The 26,613-nt window shown below is 31.9% G+C and overlaps 1 protein-coding gene across 1 annotated transcript in view; it reads left to right on the top strand.

Annotated features, from left to right (window-relative positions):
* Positions 1-5,738: 5,738 nt before the first annotated feature.
* The window catches only part of LOC148306956 (uncharacterized), a 117,621-nt gene continuing 96,746 nt past the window's right edge, over positions 5,739-26,613 (top strand). The window contains exon 1 of the mRNA XM_088264105.1: positions 5,739-6,019. The gene's annotated coding sequence lies outside the window, so the exon portion shown is untranslated. The remainder of the gene's footprint in view (positions 6,020-26,613) is intronic.

Here is a 26,613-nt window from a genome sequence, read left to right as displayed (position 1 = left end):
AATTGACGGGTTGACACTTAAAACTAACCAGACCAATATATCAAACTGTCGGTTTAAATTAAATCGCAACCACATAAGTAGGTATTTAATAAATTGATACTTTGAATTACAATGTATGATAAAAATCCTTAACATTTATGAGACCAAGTAGGGAAAATTTAAATCAAATAATCAATTTTGCAATTTAAAAAAAAATACTTTCAACGTCATCGAAGCATTTTGATTCGTTGAATTTCCTGATAAGAACCAATTCTAAGTACTTTTTCCTAGCGAATTTCGGCAGTTTAAAACGAAGGCTCTTCAATAGGCGCAAAAGAGACACAAATCTCAATTCGAGTGCGAAAGAAAGGGACGACTGGTATTTTGGATTTCTGATTTTAAAACAGTTTTCTCAATCCCAGTTCAGGCGCCGAATTCCGCAAGTGAGAGAGGGATGGAAGATAGATTTTGCGACGGGAGTGAGTGAAGTGATGTATAGCTAGAAAACATTGTCTATAGATGACAGCCCAGAGAGTAGGAACTACATTATATTGGTAGGTAGGTACTGCACTGGTGAAATTCCATCGGCGAATCGTGGTAACAATAATAATTAATTAATTTAAAATCTCAAGTATTGAAAAGGGAAAGAAAAATTAACTAATACTTTGGAGATAATATCGTGGGTATACTGGCAAAAAACGCTAACTCTAAAATCTCTGTTTGAATAATCCCTGTTAATTTAAATAAAATGCACGCTATTCAGTTTATTTATTTATTTAAACTTCATGTACAGAAAAGAAATAAGTACACTGGCGAGCTTATTGCTAGAAAGCATTATCTTCCAACCAACTAAAAACAGACTAGTGATATTGATCAAAACGTTTGAGACCATTTATAGTTACAGAGACAGCTATGTAGCTGTTTGCAATCAGAAGGTAGATAGATAGTACTTGAACATTACAAAAAAAACATAAATTACAAATATATGATAATAAGGAAGGCAAAGGAAAAAGAGAGTTTAGGGAAGGAGATAGAGGGAAATTCTAAGTTGAATTAACTTTTAAAACCACGTTTAAAAATGACTTTTTAAAATACTTAGTGTATTTTGCTAGTTTATAGAACGTTGAAAACTTTATAATATTAAGTCAAAATTGCATACTTTCGAGTTAACGTTTTTTGGCAGTACACCCACGATACGTTGATATAAAAAGTAAATCGTATTTAATTGTTAATTTTTAAAAAAATAAGGGTTATTGTTCATGATGTACAATTTTATTCTTATAAGTGACACAGGGTGCATCAAATTTCTATTTTTTGGTGCATATGGTATTAAATTATATTGTCTGACTCACAGATATTTACGATAACAAACAACTAGCTTCACTCCCTCACAGTTACTGCGCCTCAGACTGGTTAAATGAAAAATAAAGCACGTATTTCTAATATGCATGTTTTCACAACGCTTGTGAAGCAATGAAAATATTTATAACAAATTAAACAACAATGCAATCGAAAGTATTGATGTAAGCAAATGCTAAATAACGGCAGCTGTCAATAAGTACGCTTTCCACCATATGAAATATTCAGTATTGCATATGAAAACAACCCTATCCATTGTCCATATCCCAAATTATATATGTATTTAAAAAAAGAGAAATATTTGTGTTTTTATTATTTACACAAATATTTCAATGTCATACTATTTCTTTGAGCCTAAGCGGCTCATTATTAGAAATAGGTATCAAATTGTGGTAGAGCGGGTTCGAACCGAGAAACTCTGATGTAAAAAGAGTACGCGACACTAACCACGGGACCACAACCCGATACATTTTCGCAAGTAAACGATTAACCCATAAGCAAAAAATGTTTAAATAAAGACAACTTAAGTGAAAAAAAAATTGAAAGTTACTTTTTTACAATGAAAAACGTGTGAATTGTAATTGTTTGTCTTTTGTATGACACTGTTTGATAGGATTAAAAAAATTAGATCAAAAATACATATGTCGCTCACTCCTTTCAACAACGTCATTAATCAAAAATCGTCAATTTTCAGTTGTGCATGTTTTCGGAATGTTAAAAAAATTGACTATATCCCAGCAAAAGCAACATATTTTTTACTTAATATTTACCCGCTACAGGGGAGAAAGTGTTGTTTTTGCATTCTGAAGAAAATGTATCGTTTAATTATTTTCTTAATGAAAGAATAAAACTTCAGGTTTTACCTAAAAAGATCTGTTGCACAGTAAAAAGTTCAATAAGTGGCTTGATATTTATTTTTAATACATTTGATTATATTCTTAAACTTTAAAAACGATCTCCTGAAAAATCAAGTTTTTTGATAAATGACGTTGTTGAAAAAAATGAGCGATGAATCGTTTAAAAAAATGAGTACTGAGAGCTGGGTAAAAAAAATATGTGATCACGTAACCAGCTTATGATAGGTCTTAAGCTTTGTCAATACCCGCACTTTGATATTCTTCTTCATCTATGTTGATAAGTTGAAATGTAAAAATATTTCGATTCCATACTATTTTTGTATGTCAAAGCGGTCGTTATTAAATATAGAAATCAAGTTGTGGCAAAGTGGGCTCGAATCAGGAAACTAACCAAGACTGGGACCACTACCCTCCTTGCCTTCACGTAATTGACATCAAAACTGCATCCATCAAATGTGGTGCCCTATGCACCATTTGGTCGCCAATACGGGTCAAAGTAACAAAGTATTGTTAGGTATATTACATAAGACATTCTTATAGACACTCTTTAAGGTGGTATGGACCTGTGGAGCGAATGGATAGCGAGAGAATGACTAAGAAAATATATGTGACAAATGTGAGCGGGAGAACAGAACGAGGACGGCCGAAAAAGACTTGGTACGATCAGATAAATCAGAACCGAAAATCTGGTGGTGTCAAAAGTTTACGCAATCGGAGGGCATGTATGACTCGATGTATGGACTTGAAGGAAGCTAGTAGTGTATATATTTATATTTCCTAACATCCAAATGACTCTAAAATCTACGGCTTATGCAACACCGCTTATTATGGCCCTAATTAGGTTTCGACTTTATAAGTTTTATAGCCTTTACCTACTCGTGAGTGGATTTACTCATTATGATTAAAGTTACTATAATTTCATGTAATTAATGAATGAAAATTCTAGGCTGAAACACTCGCTAGGAGTGTGTGTATATCAGGACAGAGGAGTGTGGCGTACCATCATCTCTGCCTACCCCTGCAGAGAAACGGCGTAATGGTAGTAGTTTAGTGTATAAATGTTTAATTTTTTGACATCTCAACATCGATGAAGAATAATATGGACGTCTGGGAATTCACAGGGCTTGCGACCATCATAGACTGGTTAAAGTGTTGTTTCGTAAGCTCTGTAAATGCCTAGGCTTCTTTATTATTCTTCATCTATGTTGAGATCTCAAAAAATAATGTAAAAAATAACTCCTAACTGGAGATAATCCAGATTTGTGAACAAGTATTTGGACACACTCAAAATGTTGTATATAAACGTATCCTATCAAATACATATAATATTCCACACTTAGTTTCATTATCTGGACCGCAAGACCATACAATCGACGATCAAGTTAACGTTTCATCAACCAGTTGAAGTGTCCTAATTACCATTGGATGCGAAAAGGGATTCGAAAACATATGTTTATTTCACAAAAAAAACATTGCGACAGAATATGTAATACAATAAATACCTTCGACTTCAAGTGTGACAATAAACATTTCGTAAAAACAAATGATGTTTCAGTTTTTTTAACGTTTTTAGTACTGAAAAACTTCGAAAGAAGCTGAAATACGTTGTATGAATTATTTTATGGAAAAAATAAAGTAACATTAAGTTTAATATCATTTATAGCACTTAATATAATGGGGTTAAGAATCATTATTTTTTATGCAAAGTACCACTAGAACTCGCTATATCGCTCACTCCTTTCAAGAACGTCATAAGTCAAAAAACTTGATTTTTCAGGAGAACGTTTTTAAAGTGTAAAAATACAATACAATGTATTAAAAATAAATATCAAGCCACTTATTGAACTTTTTACAGTGCAACAGATCTTTTTGGTAAAACCTGAAGGTTTTTTCTCCATTTGAAAAATATTAAGTATATTTCAAATAATAATTAAACAAAACCTTTTCTACAAAATGCAAAAACAACATTTTCTGCCCTGTAGCGGGTAAATATTAAGTTTAAAATATGCCGCTTTTGCTGGGATATAGTACATTTTTTGGGCATTCCGAAAACATGCACAACTGAAAATTGACGATTTTTGATTTATAACGTTCTTGAAAGGAGTGAGCGATATGTTATAAGTCAGTGTATGTAACCTCCACATACATAATATATGTTGAACAATCGAGCCTATGTGGGAAGCATGCTGGCTGATAATATTCTAAAATTTTACAATTCTATGGCACATAATGAAAAATGGCATTGTAAAAGTATTACGTAATTATTTTCCAGTTTGAAGGACGGGCGCCGTTTTGCTCGGGACACTTCCAATAGAGGGGTGTGCTAGTTGTATTTTCCCATATGAGCCGTCCGATAGTGGTACATAAGTGCGTATGTCGCTTGCATTCTTTTCGGGCTGTCGTTGAGCGGTTAGGGTTGTGACATCGGTTCTCGAAACATCGACACGTCGATGGAAAACGTCGATGTGTCGACATTTGGTACGGTTATTTTAAATCATTTTTCCTAGTAGGTTTACTTGAATAATGTATTTTTAACTGTGGTTTAGTTTATTTATATGACATGCAATTAAAAATAATAATATTAACACAAGGAAAGAACAAACGATTAAATATAAAAAAAATCGATATGCAGAAAATGTAGATTAGCATATGTAAAGCATTGAATATGTTTTACTTTATTGTTTTGAAAATTTATCGTAAATTAACTAATTCTAACTTTGTAATAAAAAAACCGTTCGATATTTTCAATTAAATGAACAAAAAAATTACCAATAACATAGAAAAAATAGTAAACAAAAATATTTCATGATTTTTAAAATATATTATATAAAACATAATGTCAAGAATAATTTTATTAATCCTTTAAAATTATTCTTACAAACCCATTTTAAGAATAATTTCAAAGGAATTATTCACGAAAATTTTATTTTAGAGGCTTGTCTCAGTTACTAGAATAAAGAAAAAACAAATAATATACATTGCAACACCTAAACCAATTGAAAATCTAGTTTATTTTGCGATTTCCGGGAATCGAACCTTTGACACCACTTTAGTGGTCGGGCGTCTACACAACTGCAAAGCACCTGCTGCATATATAGCAACACAATAAGTAGGTGAATAAAAAAAAGTTATAATATGATATAATGCCAATACATCCATAGGTTGGTTTTTCTTTGGAAATTTTCGTAGAAAAATAGTATTTTAAAACAATATTTACGTTACTTATTATGAGATTTTTTATATGAGTATCATGTTTAGTAAAATCATAATTAATTAACATTTAAAAAATAATTTGAAAGGAATAATTCAATTGAAAACAGTATTTTTACTTTGTTTTTAGATGTTTGTCGATTATTATTATTTTATTTTGGTGATATCGATTTTTTATCGAAAATCGGAAAAAAATCGATGTACTTTTGCAACCCTATCTGACAATACTGGCCGGCCGCACGTAGGCGCCGCGGCGTGCGTTGAGTTTTGGAACTATTCGAGTCAGTTGGAACATGAAAAGAGACCTTATAGAAAAATGATGCTTTTTCAAGTAGTCGCGCTCCGGTCGTGTAGCTGTGATGAACGGGAAGTGATACCTCGTTCGAATAATGTAATAATTTCCATTTTTTCCAAGTTCCGCATGGATTTAGTATAGTTTTATTTTTATTGATTACGAAATGTTACCGTTAAAACTCTATGTGTTGTGATCTAGCGATTCGATTTTGGATGTGTCAAGTTTTTTTGTGAATTTATGTGAAAATTGTAGAAAAAAAAACCTTTGAAGGATAATTCTAAGAAAAATACAAGTTGAAGTGATTCTGGAATACAATTATGTACGTACAACTTTACATTACTTTATATTATAAGATTGAATCAAAATGTTATTCATAATTATGAAATATACCGGGTTATTTATACTGTACATGTTAACCTAGAAAATTTTCACGATTTTCATAGATAAATACGCGATCGGGATCAAAACATTATAACCTAAAGCCTAATAAATAGTCATGATGTAACACGTCAATAACATTTCAGCCGAAGAAAATTGTAACAATTCAATTTTCGCTCTGAAAACGATTTCATAATTGATTGGCAACTTTTGATTCTTTCAAAATCTTATGCAATTATTTATACAGAATATTTAATAATTAAAAATAATACATTAATCTTTTGAATCATTAATATTTATTCCACTTTCTTCAACTGTTTTTTTCGGTAAAATAAATTATTGCGTTGTGTGAAAAAAAATACGTTCTGAAATCATGAAAATGCTGAAACGTGTCATTTCAGTATATTATTTGCGAAAACCAATTGAATCAACACATGTTAATCTTGTAACGTACCAATTATCTCGCTGTTTCACCGCAGGGGTTGGTAGAGAGGATATAATGCCAATAAACTTCATTCTCACTTACTCGTTCGCTTTTTTATATTTCGTTTTTTCTACACGTGTTTTATGTATGTCTGCATACACATTTAAATTAAAGATAAATTATTTATAAAAATACAAAACAACCTAACCACCATGCCGCATCCCCGCAGGGGTAGGCAGAGATAATAGAACGCTACAAAAATCTATACTTGCACACACATTTGCCTCTTCTACATTCACACATACTTCTCCTCATAGATGTACGCCGATTATTCTGATTCTCGAGAGTCAGGTCAGCCTGACCACTTTATTTGAAATACTTGATCATGCCAAGTTTTCCTCGGTCTTCCTCTGTCCCCCCCCCCAATTGAACATGTGACATAGTTTTTTAATGTATATGAAATGATAAATGGACAAAATAAATTAAAACGGTTTGAAATACACGTGGGATTTCAATATCTTCATTTCTCATGATTGCGAAATTCTAGAATTTTCACTCATTACATGAAATTATAGTAACTTTAAACATAAAGAGTAAATACACTCACGAGTAGGCATAGGCTATGAAACGTAAGAAGTTGAAACCTGAGTAGGGTCATGACAAGCGGTGTTGCATAAGCCGTAGCTAAATTTCAGAGTGACTTGGACGTTAGATAATTAAAAAAAAAAAAGCGAAAATTTTCTAATTGCGAGATTCCATCGAGAAACTAACGATTTGAGCCGATTACTATCTTTGCACGTGGATTTTTGTTTCCAGTATTTTCAGGAAGTTAATGACACCGGGAAGAAATTAATGGCTATTTGCTGGTAGTTATCTACGCCACGTGGCTATTGCATTATGTTTTCATTATTATTCCAGCTTTGGACATCAATTACATACGGAATTAATCGTTTTTACTATATTCATTCAAACGTTTATCCGCACCATAAAGGTGCAAAGGGTGCTGTATCATATGAACGCAGTGTTATCTTGATCGTTAACAGATTAAGTAAAATTGATCAGCTCTCCGCTTCAGGTACCAGTCCAGGGTAATATTGAATAAATATTGGAGTCAAAACATCAGTTATATTTATTTGATTTATTTGACCCCCCGGCACCTCCGAGACGGTAGCTGAGCGTACTGACCATTACACTGAGGAGGCGGTTTTTTTTACTACCTAAAGAAGATAAAATTTACTTAACTTTATTCTGAAAAATGATTGTTAGATTTGAAAAAAAAAAAAAAAAAAAAAAAAAATATATATATATATATATATATATATATATATATATATATATATATATATATATATATATATATATATATATATATATATATATATATATATATATATATATATATATATATATATATATATATATATATATATATATATATATATATATATATATATATATATATATATATATATATATATATTTATATATATATATATTTATATTTATATACATATATATATATATATATATTTATATATATATATATATATATATATATATATATATATATATATATATATATATATATATATATATATATACATATATTTTTTTTTTAAATTTTTTTTTTATATATTTTATTTATTTATTTAATGAAATTCACAAATTAAACTTTTCGGTAATTTCGGTATTTCATGATAAAATGTATTTAATTTTTTATTATTTTTTATTTGACAATGGGTTCCATAGTCAAAGGTCTTGATTGAGGTCACTGGTGCCCCCATGGCGCTGCGGTCCAACACAGGCGAGGTCACCTGTGTCCCCCGTGGCGTTTAAAGTGTTTATAGATACCGAATCAACTTCTTTTAAATATGTCGTTATTTGATTAATTTTTTTCATGTCTAGTCTTTTTTGCGACATCGCTCACTCCTTTCAAGAACGTCAAAAATAAAAAAAACGACAATTTTCAGTTGTGCATGTTTTCGGAATGCCCAGAAAGTGTACTATATCCCAGAAAAAGAGGCATATTTTAAACTTAATATTTACCCGCTACAGGGTAAAAAGTGTTGTTTTTGCATTTTGAAGAAAAGGTATTGTTTAAATTTTTTTAAAATATACTTAATATTTTTCAAATGGAGAATAAACCTTCAGGTTTTACCTTAAAAGATCTGTTGCATAGTAAAAAGTTCAGGAAGTGGTTTGATATTCATTTTTAATACATTGTATTATATTTTTAAACTTTAAAAACATTCTCCTGAAAAAAACATGTTTTTTGATTTGTGACGTTCTTGAAAGGAGTGAGCGACATGTGAAAAGACATTTAGGAGAAAAAGTTGGTTAGTAAATAATGGAGAATACACCTTTATGCACCTTTTTCCCAAAGTAGGTACTGCTAGACGCGCTTAATTTTAGATGATAAATAATTTAATATGAATGGACAAGCGACAAAGAGCCGCAAAAGAATATTGATAGACATTTTTATTAATAACAAATTGTGTTAGACACCACTTTATTAGCAGTACATTTGTACTTCGTACAATGTAAAGTACAGGGTAACCCAAAAGTATCACCAATTTTAAAAAAATGGCGTTGTTTATTTAAACTGAAAAAATCTTGCATTCAGGCAAATACTCGTACGTGCATAGCAAAACAACTCTACAGCTTTTTCCACATTTATTATTTGAGACCGGGTTTAATCGTTGCCGACATCATCAGACATCACCAGTCTAACGATGTCGGTAACGACGAAATGTTACTGGTTAAAAATAAAAGTGGAGATTTATTTTACAAAAGTTTTTAAAATGTGCAAAAAATAGCATTTCAATAATAAACAATAAAATATTTATTTATTTTAAGAAGAAAAAGTTTATTTTAAGTTGGCCAGCAATCAACAAGTTTTATTTTGTAACTGGCATGAAAATACCTGATTTCTATGCACTTTTCATAGCTGAATACAAAAACGAAAGAAAAAAAATAGGGTACGTTTTTTAATTGTGGATATTTTTAATTCTGAAATTGACAAAAATGTATTTAGATTTATATTATCCACTCACACTTCGTGATGGAATTGCATTTTTAATATATTATTAGATTAAAACGAATATTTTTAGCATTTTTTTTATTTGACCAGCGACCAGTCTGATGATGTCGGTAACGACGAAACCCGGTATATATATATATCGCTATATGAATGCTATCGTATTCAATATTAATAATTTAATATATTTCCACTGTTACTCCACATTACGATACTTTTTTTAAATCCCTTAGACCTTAGACTGAAACATGTCTAGATACCAACCACTATTACGGTTTCAACGTATGGCATACAAACAATAATATGACTAACATAAAAACTTGACGTGATACAAGGTTGTCACCATATAGACTTTGAATAAGAACGATTTACTTAGTTCAAATCAGTTATCAAAATTTCAGTTACAAAAGCATTGTTAGCCAGTGATATTAGAGAGAAAAAATACTAACCATCACACCGCTTCTCTGCAGGGGTAAGCAGAGAGAATAGAACCCCACACCACTCTGTCCTTACAAAAATTCTTCGCCTCTTCCACGTTCATGCATCTCCTCATACATACCCGCCGATTGTTTCGACTCCTAACCTGACCACTTTCAAGTATTTGGCATACTTGATCGTGCCAAGTTTTTCTCGGTCTTCCTTTGCTCCTTTTTCCTATTACATTCGCATCATAAATTTGTTTTACCGTTCTTTCCTCACTCATTTTTCTACATGTTCAAACCATCTCAACACACCTTCCTTAATTTTATCGATAATGCTTGTCTCAGCTTTGCATTCCTTCCTTATTTCACTATTCGAAACTACAATACATTGAATACGAAACTTTGAAAAAAATATCTTATATCGCTCACTCCTTTCAAGAACGTCATAAATCTAAAATCGTCAATTTTCATTTGTGCATGTTTTCGGAATGCCTAGAAAATGTACTATATCCCATTAAAAGAGGCATATTTTAAACTTAATATTTACCCGCCGCAGGGCAGAAAATGTTGTTTTTGCGTTTTGAAGAAAAGGTATTGTTTAATTTTTTTTTTTAAATATATTAAATATTTTTCAAATGGAGAAAAAACATTAAGGTTTCACCTAAAAATATGTGTTGCGCAGTGAAAAGTTCAATAAGTGGCTTGATATTTATTTTTAATACATTTCATTATATTCTTAAACTTTAAAAACGTTCTCCTGTAAAATGAAGTTTTTTGATATATGACGTTCTTGAAAGTAGTGAGCGATATATATATTTGACTTCTCCTGGGGAATTTACTTTAATTTCATGTAATTCATGCGTGAAAATGATTGAATTTTGAAGTTTTTGTAGTAAAATCTTGGGAGAGCGTCTTGGTGCGTTTGCTCACCGTGCGCGCACAGAGCATCTTGCTCCTGATTTGAATCTAATGGCCAATTTGCAAGCATGGCGGTTTTTTTGTGCTCAGTTCGGCCCAATTAGCGTTAATTAAAATGTCCAGTTCTGCATACCACTCTCATACTCTAATTGTACCAGCCGCGAGACCATCGGAAAAATAATTACGTTCCTACATAATATCGGGTATGCCGTACATAACACACTGTCGTGTGCACTGCTGGTCTAAATTCCCCGACCGCTGCATTAGTTTTTTTTTTAAAAGAAATAATAATGGTCATAATTTATGGTAATAATAAGGGCAAGATATCCAGTCCTGCGCTTCAGGCAACACTCATGAGTAATATGAAATCGATATAATGAAAACACTTATACTTATATATAATAATAATAAAACCCTTATCCGCACCCCAATGGTGCATAGGGCACTGCTTCATATAAACGCAGTGTTATCTTGATCGCAAACACATGATGGAAATGTGATTAGCCCTCCGGTACCTTTATTTGACCCCCCTGGGAATCGAACCCGGGACCTCTAGAACGGAAGCCGAGCGTGCTGACCATTACACTACGGAGGTGGACAAAAATCATAGTTTACCATATGTTTTAAACAAGTTCATTTTCCAGTTAACACTTTCTTGTGAAAAAACATCTTGTTTTCTTCTTGGTGTAGACCTAGTGTATTGTTTTTAAAAGGGATTAGCCTCCTACGATGTCGATTCCCAGCTGTCAATTCATCTCTTTGGTGGTCTGCCCATCTTGGGGCTAGCCGTGTAATGCAATATGGGGGAGTCTGAATGGTTCAATTCTACTCACATGCGCAAACTATTGTCTTCTTCGTTGCCTTCCCCACCAAAAGACATCTTTGATCTCGCATATTTCTCTCATCCTGGTGTTTCTTATTCTATCTCTAAACTCTTGCCAGATATGTTCCTTAGAGTCTTCATTTCTGACACTCTTAGTACGTTTTTTGTTACTGCGGTGTCCGCTCTGCGTTTGATCTCATACGTCATGATGGGTCGTTTACAGGTGACAAGTACAAAAGGGTTGGCAAGGGACAATATGTTTATATTACAACGAGAACAAATTACATATGTTTGGATATTTATCGCGTTCATGAAACGCAAATCCGATACATTTATATTTTTTAATGAGAATTTATTTTCTAGGGATAAAACTGATGGTATTTTTTTTGTTGATAGAATGAGTTTGTATTTCAGTACCCTGGAATACAACTAATACGTTAAAAATCTCATGTTAAATAGGTTGCATTTTCAAACTAATAATAAAAGACGATCTATTACGAAAAAAATTAAAAGTTTATTTTCACCCCAATAGATGTATATTTTATATTAAAGATTGAAGTCTGAGGGCTCAGGGAGTCATTCCAGGGCTTGCGACCTGGCTAAAGTGATCATTTGAAACATTTGTGTAACGTTTACCGTTTAAAATATTACGAATTGTTCGTTTGTAAAATAAAAATAAAAATAATCTTGCAAATTTATACACTTAGCTCCAATTTTCTAACATACTACTTCTAGGGCGCTTATATGGAAGACTAGTTATTTACAGGACTAACGACCTGCCTCTAAGTAACTTAGTTTATATTTATAAATTGTAAAAAAAACACCGGTTTATTTACCACTTGAGTTTATTTTATAATTACGACTAGTTTTTTTCTTTATTTTAAATTATTTTGCATTATACAAACATGATATTAATTCAAATAAAAAAAATGAATAAAATATAAATACAAAAAAAGATCCCACAGAGGCATGGCTTGTGTATGGGTATAAAATATAATTGAGGTCATAGTAAAGGGTGTAAGGGTATAGGTATTATAAGTAGAACTAGAATAATAATGTTAATATAAAACACAAAAAATACTTGGCTATCAGAAAAAAAAACTTACAATTTTTTTTAATAAAATTAAAAACTTAAAAATATAAAAAAGATGAAAAAGTAAAAAGTTAGCATGCATGTACTACATGAGTGATACGTCTACAAGAAAAAGGAGCTTAAAAGCTACGCTTCCATCTTCAGGTCTAAATATAAGCCTGTTTAAAAAGTGATAACTTCCTTATGTAATCCTATCTTAATTTTTTATCTCGACTTCATACTTTTTAATATTGTTTAACTTTTAGAATAGAATTCATATGTGGGGGTATTTCAACGCTCCTTTTAGAGTCGGCTGAGTTGAAGGGGGGGTTTCGGTCGAAGGAAAGAGGGCGTTATGTGTGTATCGGGTGGGCGGGTGCGGTAGGGGGCGGGAGGCAGTGTTGCAACAATAAAAAATATTAAAAAACCTTACGAGGACACGAACATAATGGCTGGCCGTCTTGGGAACGCTGCCAGACAAACGATAAACGAACCCGTGGAGCTGTTGGGCGCTTTAATTTATTTATTTTTAAAGGATTTATCTCCCCTTACATCAAATCGCTCACTCCTTTCAAGAACGTCATAAATCAAAAATCGTCAATTTTCAGTTGTGCATGTTTTCGGAATGCCCAGAAAATGTACTATATCCCAGCAAAAGTGGTATATTTACCCGCTACAGGGAAGAAAGTGTTGTTTTTGCATTTTGAAGAAAAGATACCGTTTATTTTTTTTAAATATACTAAATATTTTCAAATGGAGACAAAACATTCAGGTTTTGCCTAAAAAGATCTGTTGCACAATAAAAAGTTCAATAAGTGGCATGATACTTATTTTATTAAAAATGTATTAACATTGTATTATATTTTTAAACTTTAAAAGCGATCTCCTGAAAAATCAAGTTTTTTTGATTTATGACGTTCTTGAAAGGAGTGAGCGAAATGTTACACGAACGTACTCGCTGAACCTCGCGAGAGTCATAGGAAGATAACCGTCTCAATGTTGGGAATGTGTTATAGCTTAAGTAAATCATATAATTATTATACGTACCAAATAACAAATTTATGAGGCGAATGTAATTGGAAAAAAGAGCAGAGGAAGACCGAAAAAAACTTGGCACGATCAAGTATGCCAAATACTTGAAAGTGGTCAGGTAAGGAGTCGAAACGATCGGCGGGTATGTATGAGGAGATGCATGAACGTGGAAGAGGCGAAGAATGTTTGCAAGGACAGAGTGGCGTGGCGTTCTATTCTCTCTGCCTACCCCTGTGGGGAAGCGGCGTGATGGTTAGTTAGTTAGTTTTAAAGGGAAAATCCTCCATATAATAAAATACGGATGATAAGGAAAGTGTTATACAAATGTTTTTCCAAATTGCAAATTTCTTATCAGCCAATCTTTCGTAATTTACGCGTAACACCAGATTATTTCACTTGTCCACCTCCGTAGTGTAATGGTCAGCACGCTCAACACCGTTCTGGAGCTCCCGGATTCGATTTACAGAAGGGGGTCTTATAAATATAAGTGATTTTTTTCACTCTAATATTTACTCAATATTACCCTGGGCTGGTACCTGAAGCGGAGGGCTGATCACCTTTCTTTCGTGTGTTAACGATCAAGATAACACTGCGTTTATATGATGCAGTGCCCTATGCACCATTGGGGTGAGGATAAGGGTTCGAATAGTCTTAAACTGCGGGTACTTGACGAGTTTCGCGAAATTTAATGCAATAATTTATACATTAATATTTTTAATTAATGTGGATACAATTGTATTCCAGCGAATTCAGAGGAGTAATTTGTTTTCCGGTATATGAGTGCGAGTTCCCACGAGACCGGAAGTGCCCGCGCTCAGAAACACTCACATCCTTTTATTCACACTTGACAGCGCACACGTTGCTTGACGCGAATCCCCTAAATCTACAAATTCACCGGAACTATCTTTATAGGAAAATATATAATAATAAAAAAATAAAAAAAAATTGTAAAAGAAAAATTTAGTTTTTTTACCACTTGAGTTTATTTTTTTATGACGACTAGTTTCGGAAGCTATGCTTTCATCTTCAGGTCTACATGTAAACTAAAACATAATAATAGTTATCTGTTCTATGAAGAATCGCCTAAATCTACAAATTCATAAAATATTTAAAAAAATCAAAATTGTAAAAGAAAAACACTTGTTCTTCTTACCACTTGAGTATATTTTTTATGACGACTAGTTTCGGAAGCTTTCCTTCCATCTTCAGGTCTAAATATAAACGTAAACATAATAAATAATTATCTTTTACAAAGGAGAGGGAATATTGAAAAATAATTTGCTCGTTAGCTTTACTATTCGACTTTAGTTTTTAAATGAAAATTTTTCGATGAAAACAACTTTAGTTTTTAAAACTAGTCGTGTGTAATGAAATTCAAAAAAAAAATAATTAAAATTACTCAAAAAGTGGTATTATGGAAGTGACTAATTTATTTTTAAATATTCTATGTGAGAATGAAGCTCTTTATTGAGTAGAAACTCTTTTATTGGTATGTGAGGTCCGAATCCTGGATTATAATTTTCAATTCGCCAATAGATGTCTCTAGTGAAGTTCAAGTGATTCAAGAACAATGTTTCAAAATTGGTTCTTATATATAGAACTTCCAAGGATATGAGTAGTGTGGTTGTCAATAATGGGTAGAATTGGTGAATGTTACACGTGTGTGAAGTGATCATTCAAATCAGCCTATGACGCTCGTCAGCCCCGTAAATGCCAAGATGTCAAAAAATAATATGTCAAAATTTAACTCTGTATTTCTTTAATTCCATTTCCTACTTCATTCGCATCATAAATTTGTTTTACCGTTCTTTCCTCACATATTCGTTCCACATGTCTAAACCATCTCAACACGCCTCTATTAAATTTTTCAATGATTATCTCAGTCCTGCATTCTTTCATTTTTTCACCATTAGAACATCTAACAAACATCGTTTATTATTCTGCCCAGAAAAGCAGAGACTGAAAGAAATAAGCGTAAATGGTCCAAACATCGCCATTAATGTATTTCTGCGAACGGGAAATGCATACTGTATATTGTCACGCATGGTAACAAGTTCCGGACTTAGTTTTTACAAATAAAATTATTATTAAATTTACATCGAGTGTGTCCAAATCCTAACTCTGGGTTTCCTCACTCATGAGTAATTTTTATTTTTAATTAAAGGTTTCCTTCGTCAATACTAATATTCCTTAAAATCTACTGTGACACCTTAGTAAAACTCAAATAAAAAATGGATGGATTTTCTCACAAAGTGACCGCCAAATCAATTAATGGAGTTAATTTTCATTAAAAAAACAAATAAATATTTGTGTTTTTATTATTTACAATTTCATCTTTCTTCTGTGAGCCTAAGCGGCTCATTATTAGAAATAGGTGTCAAATTGTGGTAGAGTGGGTTCGAACTGAGAAACTCTGACTTCATTATCCGCGACATTTAAACCACCACAACCCGACAGTTAAATAAAAAAGTTGTGAATAAAATAACTGGTCATATTATAAGCTCTTTACAAATTGAAAATCATATTTTCAGGCGTCTCCCAGTATGCGAAATAATTCGGGTAGAATCTATTTCTCTAAGTCTCTAAATTAAAAACTTACTCAATCAAACGTAGATGCTGCCGAGAACTCACACATGAAGGAACGTGTCAATTATATGATACTGTTACGCCGCTTCCTTGCGCCACACCAATCTGTATTTATCAAAAAGTCTTCGCCTCTTCTACACTCATCAATCTTCTCATACATACTCGCAGATTATTATTACTCCTGGCCTAATCATTCTTAATAATGCAAAATTTTACCTGGTCTACCTCTGCTTGTATTGCCAAGCATGTGTATATATATATGTAAATATATACATGTACATATATATATATATATATATATATATATATATATATATATATATATATATATATATATATATATATATATATATATAAATATATATATATATATATGTATATATTTAAATATATATATATATATATATATATATATATATATATATATATATATATATATATATATATATATATATATATACATATATATATACATACTTTTTTTTATGAACAAAGTTTTATTTTTTAGAGACATCTGTTCCCATTTTATAGATTCCTTAATTTCCGTTCAAAATTCTGTGATTTCTGTTTACGACGGGTTGGGTTTCGTGATTGTTAACGTGGTATGGCGCTGTGGCGTTCTATTCTTTCTTCATACTCCCGCAGAAAAGCGGTGCAGTGGCTAGTTTGTTAGTAAGTTTATTAAGTAATGAAATAATAATAATTTTCCCGGGTCAAAGTGGTCCCATACTTTTGTCCTTTGTCGTACATTACCACATCACCCACGTACAAGTATAAGGCCCACAATCTCGACATAATGTATTAAGGGTGTTTTAATAAAAGGCTATGTAATATGCAGCAAGTATCTGAGATTTTGTTTAGTAAAACTCGGGGGAAGCTAGTTCATTGGTATTCCGAAGAGAAAGCTCCAAGTAGTCTGAACGTATGAAAAAGCTTTCGACGTAAAATATATACGTATATTTGGGCTGAAACGTTTCGAAAAGCAGGATGTTTTTTTGCTAAAGTTTATTTAAATATTTATTTATTTATTTATTGGAAATCAACAGCCATTAACAAAAATAATATAAATATACAATATAAGGAGCTGATAATGAGGGCAATTACTGATTTCACATTTTGTTTTAATTTTATTTTATTCGTGTTAATTTTTACCAGAAGATGAAACTAGTCGTAAATATAAATAAAACTCATTAAAGTGGTATATTCAACTGTTTAATTTAAAAAAATATATACAACAATATGTAATATATATAACAACAAAAAAGAGTGAAAATACTATTAAGCTCAAAATAAAATGTGGTGTGGTGTGGTGTGGTGTGGTGTGGTGTGGTGTGGTGTGGTGTGGTGTGGTGTGGTGTGGTGTGGTGTGGTGTGGTGTGGTGTGGTGTGGTGTGGTGTGGTGTGGTGTGGTGTGGTGTGGTGTGGTGTGGTGTGGTGTGGTGTGGTGTGGTGTGGTGTGGTGTGGTGTGGTGTGGTGTGGTGTGGTGTGGTGTGGTGTGGTGTGGTGTGGTGTGGTGTGGTGTGGTGTGGTGTGGTGTGGTGTGGTGTGGTGTGGTGTGGTGTGTTGTATTAGTGTATTTTGTGTTAGAGTAAAGAGTGAAGAGTGTGCAAGGCCTAGAGTTATAGTCGTGAATTATCCCTAAGCCGAGTTCCAAACATGCTTCGCACATTGAACCCTATACTGAATCCAATGCCCAAAACATAACCAAGAACTCAGCCCAGATCCTCTCCACGACCACAACCCGCAGCCTAAGTGTGTAAAGATTTTATTTTATGACATTATTTTGTTTTAGAGTAAAATATCAAACAAAAAAATCTAGTTTGTTCAATATCTTAAACTTTCTAAAGTTATTCGCCAAATACCTTTGACCTTAATTTTGACTCAATGTTGCATTAAATATGTAAGGAATATGTCTATGTTGGTGACCAGTGACAATAACGTAGCCAAAATCGTGTAGATATTCTCATGGTCTGGCAAGCGCATTCTAGATTTGTCTCTTTTAGAAACCTGTCACCCACTTAGAGCTATTAACCCTTACTGGTCCAATGTCGAATCTCATTCGACATCGATTTTTTGCTCTTAGGTCCCATGTCGGATGTTGTTCGATTTTTTTTCATCATTAATAATAATAATAATAAAACCCTTATCCGCACCCTAATGGTGCATAGGGCACTGCGTCATATAAACGCAGTATCATCTTGATGGTTTACACATGAAAGAAAGGTGATCAGCCCTCCGCTTCAGGTACCAGTCCAGGGTAATATTGAATAAATATGACAGTGAAAAAATCACTTATATTTATTTTACCCCCCTTGGGAATCGAACCCGAGACCTCCACAACGGTAGCCGAGCGTGCTGACCATTACACTACGGAGGCGGACAAAGTATTATTTATTTATTAAAGTATTATTTTCATCATTAGTATTATTTATTTAAATTGTATCTATTACAACAGTGTGTGGAGCAGAGGACAAAATATTTTATTTTCCAAATGGAATGTAACTGCCTACCTAGATTTTTTTTTTAATTTTGTGGGACCGGAAAGGGTTAAGTAACACATATTTATAATAAAGCCTAGTCAAAATACTAGTGAATTAAAACTCATCATGTGACCACATAACACACGTTATTTATTTTACAATAAAAACGAAAATATGTTAAATAAAATACTTTTTTTGAAAAACAATTTTATGACCGCAATGACATCTTTTGAATGTAGCTGCAAAACATCATATTTCTCATAGTGGATAGCTGTTATAATGTGTTCGATTGAAATTCTTTTCTATTTAACCAGAACGAGCCTCGGCAAAAAGTAGCAGGGTCAGCATGTATATAAAAAAGAAATATTAATTCCTTATTTATTGTACATAACTGCAGACAGTTGGTAGAATTCCATATTGAATTGTTGGGTAATATATCCAAAATAAAACAAGGTTTGTTGGATTGAATTCTACATTTATTTATGTATATGTTGATACGTGACACGTTTCGTCTTCTAAGGACATTATCAAACAAGAGTGTTTGATAATGTCTTAAGAAGATGAAACGTGTCACATATTAACATATACATAAATAAATGTAGAATTCAATCCAACAAACCTTGTTTAATTTTGGATATATTACCCAGCAATACAATTATTGACCTCTGAACCGAGAATAATATAAATATCGTCGAGTCGTAGCTCGTAGTGGTGCAGCCGTGCACTCGGAAATGGCGCTAAAAGTCAGATAAGGGTAGGCAGGGGTGGTTTGGGGGGACGGTGTGTCGAGAGGTAGGGGGAGGTTGATGCACTGAAATCTCCCCGGCAACTGAGACGGACGAGAATATCTGCGGATTCGAGAAATCACTTCGCTAAACGGATTCCGGCGTACCGGAATGTTTGAACGTCTCCCGTATTGGAGTGTTGCACGAGATAAACATTTATGGACAAATCGTCTTGAGGTATTGCATGAGATAAGCTTTAAGATACAAAACGTCCTGCGAGTATTGCATGAGATAATAAACATCAATAGACAAAACGTCTTGAAGTATTGCATGAGATAAACATTCAAAGATAAATCGTCTTGAGGTATTGCCTGATGAGATAAACATTCACAGATGCATTGCATGACATGAGCTTTAAAATACAAAACGTCTTGGGAGTATTGCATGAGATAATAAACATCAATAGACAAAACGTCGTGAAGTATTGCATGAAATAAACATTCAAAGATAAATCGTCTTGAGGTATTGCCTGATGAGATAAACATTCACAGATGCATTGCATGACATGAGCTTTAAAATACAAAACGTCTTGGGAGTATTGCATGAGATAATAAACATCAATAGACAAAACGTCTTGAAGTATTGCGTGAGATAAACATTCAAAGATAAATCGTCTTGAGGTATTGCCTGATGAGATAAACATTTATAGATGCATTGCATGAGATGAGCTTTAAAATACAAAACGTCTTGGGAGTATTGCATGAGATAATAAATACCAATAGATAAAATGTCTTGGAAGTGTTGCATGAGATAAATATTAATGGACAAATCGTCTTGAGATATTGAATGAGATTGACATTAGTAAAGAAAATGTTTTGACGTATTATATGAGATAAACATTCGAAGATAAATCATCTGAAAGTATGACGTGAGAGGATTATATGAGACACAATGTGACATATTGTCACAACGTAACCAATGCATCGCATTCTACTTTATTCAATTACAAATTTTCAAACCTACATTGTATTTAAACACACCCATACATCCATACACCTACATACACCCACACAGTTATACACCCACCCACCCACGCACACACTCACAATCACATACTCATCAACACATAAACACATACATAAATATACATATTAAATAACGATAGGACCCTCAAAGTTTTATATTTGTACTACAATAGTTTGTGTAACTTAGACACTGGTATTTTTTTAAATAAGTATTTGTTTTCTTATTTTGTATGTACGATTCGATTTCATACAATTTTCAAAGGACCAAGCGGTCGGTTATCAAAAATATAAATTTCGTTGTATTAGGCTGGGCTCGAACCCTGAAACTCTGATTCAGGGTCCGCGACACTAACTACGGGACCACAACCCGACTCTTTCGATTCGATAGTGATAAAATTGTTTATTCCCGCATGACTAACCATTGGGTGTAATAAGGGAAAGAAGAAGAAGAAGACATAGTAAAATGTATATATATATATATATATATATATATATATATATATATATATATATATATATATATATATATATATATATATATATATATATATATATATATATATATATGTTATATATATATATTTATATATATATATATATATATATATATATATATATATATATATATATATATATATATATATATATATATATATATATATATATATATATATATATATATATATATATATATATATATATATATATATATATATATATATATATATATATGTGTGTGTGTATGTATAAAGTGTATAAAGTAATATATCCAATAGACTCAGGCCCCTTCAACATGCGGCAAAAAATTTGAAATAGATTTGAAAGGATAGCTAGAATACGTAACTATTTAAAAACATATTTTGAACTTTTCTACAGAGATATGAAACTGTTACGTTGTTAAGTGTTCCCAAGTGTGAATTTGTCCATCGGATCGTATTAAATATCAATTTTATATCACGGAACTTGGTGTAATGGTTTTTATTGAAAACTAAATCGTGTATTATACGCCAAGCAGTTTTATAATCAGACCATTTCATCTTTCTTAAATGGTTCATATCATATTTTCAGCGCAATGAAATTGAATCGTTTCTAAGTTTTGATATTATCCATATAGAGTTTAATACAATCTTTTCCTGTAAATATAGAGTAGGTACTGTATGTGTGGATGTGTATTATGTCCGCCTCCGTAGTGTGATGGTCAGCTCGCTCGGCGACCGTACTGGAGGTCCCGGGTTCGATTCTCTGGGGAGGGTCAAATATATGATTGATTTTTCACTGTACTATTTATTCAATACTTTTTTTATAAAATCTACTGTGACACGTGTTAAGTTGCATTTCACATCATTTTCATTCACTAAACGCGGAATGCATTCGAACACGTGTCACAGTAGATTTGAAGAAATAGTGGTATTTACTCTGTAAAATTTTATTAAAAATGGATAAGTTTCACCACAATGTGACTGCCGAATCAATTAATGCAATTATTCATTACTACCCTGAGCTGTTACCCGAAGCGGAGGGCTGATCACCTTTCTTTCATGTGTTAATGATCAAGATAACACAACGTTTAAATGATGCAGTGCCCTATGCACCATCGGGTGCGGATAGTGGTTTAATAATATAATTATACCGTTAAAGCCGAATCCTGGATTATAGATTTTGTGAACAAGTTGGTAATAAAGTGGTATAAAAACAAGTATTTCCTTAATCTTTGTTGCATGTCTTACCACAAAGTAAATGCCGAAACAATAAATAAAATAACATTAAGGATTTTCTTAAATCATATTTTTATATGGTGTACGGAGTGTGTGGTCATTTTTGCTATCGCAATTGAAGGGTAATTAATTACAACGTAACTATGAGTATTTAAATGTTATGGAATTAGTACATGCACCCTGAGGATGACAAAGTTCTTGTTGAAACCGGTTGGAAAAAGTGTACCAATAAAAAGTGGTTAAAACAAAGTTGTTTTTTTTATATAAAGTTTATAAAATGTGCCAGAAAGTATCTGCAAAAAACATTCAAGAAACAATCTTAAAATATTACTAAATAATGAATCTCCTCTTCCAATGTTGATATAAAAATATTCATAATATATTTTTCCCTTGGATTGTCTATGGAATCGGTATCTCCTTGATTATTTATTTTTTAATCAAATCAAAAAAGATAAGAAATGGATTTGATTGCTGAAATTTATATTCCTCATTTGGCATGCGAAACCAATTTTGTTAATTGCGATATTTTTATAGAGAAATGAAACCCCCTCGATCGGCTGACGCTCTGATACTATCGATGGTAATTTATATTCGAGACAATACGCGAATTATAAAGTTCGACGCACTTTTCTCAAATCTAATCCACAGCTTCCCAAAGTGGTCTGCATGGACCCCCAGGGGTCGCTTTAAACTCGCATAGGGTCTATGTTAGCGAAAAAATAAAATGAGGGTGCTCGAACGTAGGTATATCCCATTTAAGGCTCAACATACGTCAAATCGCAACTACACGAATTATTGCAACATACATAAATTGCAAGTCTGTTCACATTTATTTTACCTCTAGTTTTTTATTTATTTTATTTTTTGAAATTATTTTTAATACCAAATAAATACTTGTAAAAAATGTACACAGTTATTTTACCTGTAGTTTTTTTATAGCTTTTTCTTTAAAAAAATATATTTAAACTGCCAAATAAATAATAAAAAAAACTACAGGTAAAATAACTGTGAACAGACTGCAAGTTTCCTTTTATATATTTATTTTTAAATCAATCACAGAGTCGACTGAGTTGTATTTTATTAAAAAAAAAACATTAATTCTATCACAATTGCCATGTCAATAGATTCTTCCTTTCTCAGAAAATGAATAAAGTGTACGTACCTACACCCCCCCATTACTTAATGTTGTCTCCCGTAAATTATTACCGCACATGTTAAAACTATTACTTAAACACCTAGAATTTATAGCTACTAGCCACATAAAGACCGTAAGTCCATTGAATCTTCACATTCATTTGAAAATGCCTTAGGCTAAACTAGGCGCATCAATTGTCACAATATTAATTTTAATGTGCTTTTTTTAATACAACTTAGTAGACTTAAAAAAAATTGTTTTTTTTTTTAAATTAATACATAATAAAAAATGGAGTTCTACCAATTAAACGCCAAATCAATAAATAAATTTTCTTTAACCGAGCTTGTCGCCTTTTCTTTAACCGCCAATATCAAATCCAGTAGTTATATTTTTTAATAAGAATATAAATGTAGAAATATCTATTAAGAAGACCAAGAAATACTAAAATATTACAATTAACCGATATGATCAAAGTTACAGCCATCTTTCTAAAAGCTTTCACATTTTTGTTGAAAAAATTACGGCCTGTTCGGTACGGCCATATTAACCGCCCTATACATACGAACGTACGTGATACGCGCGGTTTTTCTTCACCATTCCGCGCTAACCCGTATGACCTACGCGCACGAGAAAAGATATCTGTTCCAAAAATATTTAATGCGTACCGGATACAGTGACAGACATTTTTTTGTCAGGTTTCATACCTGACAATATTTTGTGATAACAAACGTTGTGATTTTTTTGCTTGTTTATATAAATATGCCTGAAAATAACCCGAAGGTATACCTTCCGGGTTGAAAGGGTTAAACCCAGGTAACATTTGACGTAATTGATTTTTTTTCCGAAAACACCCTTTTTGTATGGAAAAAATAAGTTTTCCTTCGAATAAAAATATATTATAAACAAATAAATAAATATATAATATAAATAAATATATAATATTAAATATATACTTTTCAAAAAAAAAGTTATTGAAAGTTTAGAAGCAAAAAATATTATAAACATATTTTTTCCAATATGAGATAAACATGTATATTCTAAAAAAAAAACAATTTTTGTATATTCTGAAAAAAAGTTGGGCGTAAAGTGACTACCGGCTCTCAGCGCAGCCGGACGTTTAATGAATTATATTATTGCGAGTCAGGCCTTAAGCGGAACGTCATCAATATTTGGGAATCCTATATTTTATTTATTTTTTTGGATATTGAAGGTATAGTTTAATTTCTGGTATGATAATTTGACACTCCTTATCATTCATCGTTCACTTTGTGTAATACCACTTAAAAACACTACTTTATGATAATTTTAAACATATCGAGTAAATCAATTTGTAAATAGGAATAAGCGGTAAAATTCATAAAGTGGAACTTCGTAGGAAGATCATCAGCGGTGTTGCATAAGCTGCAGATAGGTTTTAGAATCCTTTATCGTAAGGTAATTATGGTCGGGTTATGGTCCCGTAGTAAGTGTCGCGGACTCTTAAGTCACAGTTTCTCGGTTCGAACCCCCTCTACCACAATTTGATAACTATTTCTAATAATGAGCCGTTCAGGCTCACAGAAAACGTATGAAATTGAAATATTTGTGTAAATAATAAAAAAAACATAAATATTTCTCTTTATTAATCAAAAAAATCATAAAAAAAGTATTCGTAATTGGAGGGCATGACAAGATGTATGGATGTGAAGCAAGCAAGGAATGTATGTCAGGAGAGAAGAGTGTGGCGTTCCATCATCTCTGCTTACCCCTGCGGTGAAACGGCGTGATGATAGTATTGATAGTAGTAGTAGTAATTCATTAAAAAATGTCTGTACATAAAAAAAACTTACATTAAATACAAGAAAATACTTAAAATACATACGTTATGTACCTACATATGTATGTGTTTGCTTTGCATTGTGACGTTCATATCGTAATCATACAAAAGAAAGTGACCAAGTACATTATTTTTTACAAAAACGTGATTATTGACAACTTGATATCTTACTAGCTTGATATTGCCCTAAAAACAATCCCGAAGGATTTAAGACTTGGAAGTATAATATATTGACTTGTTAAAAATGACTAACTGCATTGATGTTTATTTTCTTGCAAAGCAAAAGTGACTTAAATGGCCCCCCTGAACATTTTACGTTTTGTTGGTTGGTCACTTTCTCCTGTACGGCTAAGATATATAAGAATTTTTTATACCTACAACAACGCATCATGCGATGAATAGCAGTTGTCCAGACTTGTACTAAAAACTTTTTCAGCTGTCAAAAACACATAGAAAGGATAGGAAAATTCATATTTATCAGGCAGGCAAGGGGTCTATGGAAAACAAACAAAAAAAACAAGTGGTCCACGTGGCGAAAAAGTTTGAGAAACTATGGTCTAATCGGATACTGGAAGAATACCCAGACTCAATAAATAATACAACTTTTAAAATAGTTACTCTGTAGGGAGGGGGATGCAATCGCTTTTCCCAATAAATCAGGAATATTTAAATTATAATTCAGTCGCTGTTCGATTGTTGTCATAAAGAAACAATTTTTCACGCGTTTAGATTCGCGATTTATGCAGTATGCTTTCCATACAAGTCTGAATTTTTTCTCTAGATAAGTCTATCTTGCTAAAAGAAATTCTTTAAATATCATTCCGACTTAAATTTAAAATGAAATTATTCATTGAAATTTATACATATAACTTAAAAAAAAGCAATGAATTGGAAATAAATTTTTTTCAAAAATGTAGACTAAAATGCATCATTTTAAGCACATGTTCATTTAAAACAATCGGGTGAGTGTTGTATATGTTTTATATATATATATATATATATATATATATATATATATATATATATATATATATATATATATATATATATATATATATATATATATATATATATATATATATATATATATATATATATATATATATACATCCGCCTCCATAGTGTAATGGTCAGCACGCTCGACTATCATTCTGGAGGTCCCGGTTTCGATTCCCAGGGGGGGGTCATATAAATAAAAGTGATTTTTTCACTCTAATATTTATCCAATATCATTATAGATTAATTTTTATTTAATTTTTGCTGTTAAAAATAGAAATAACTGCATAAAGGTGATCGTTGTTTTCACGATATATATTAGAAATTG

The sequence above is a fragment of the Brachycentrus maculatus genome, unplaced genomic scaffold, assembly GCF_059751285.1.
Source record: "Brachycentrus maculatus isolate JH-2025_06_01 unplaced genomic scaffold, ASM5975128v1 h1tg000216l, whole genome shotgun sequence".
Lineage (NCBI taxonomy): Eukaryota > Metazoa > Arthropoda > Insecta > Trichoptera > Brachycentridae > Brachycentrus > Brachycentrus maculatus.
Note: the sequence above shows the minus strand (reverse complement) of the source record. Positions and strands in the feature narration are given on the sequence as shown.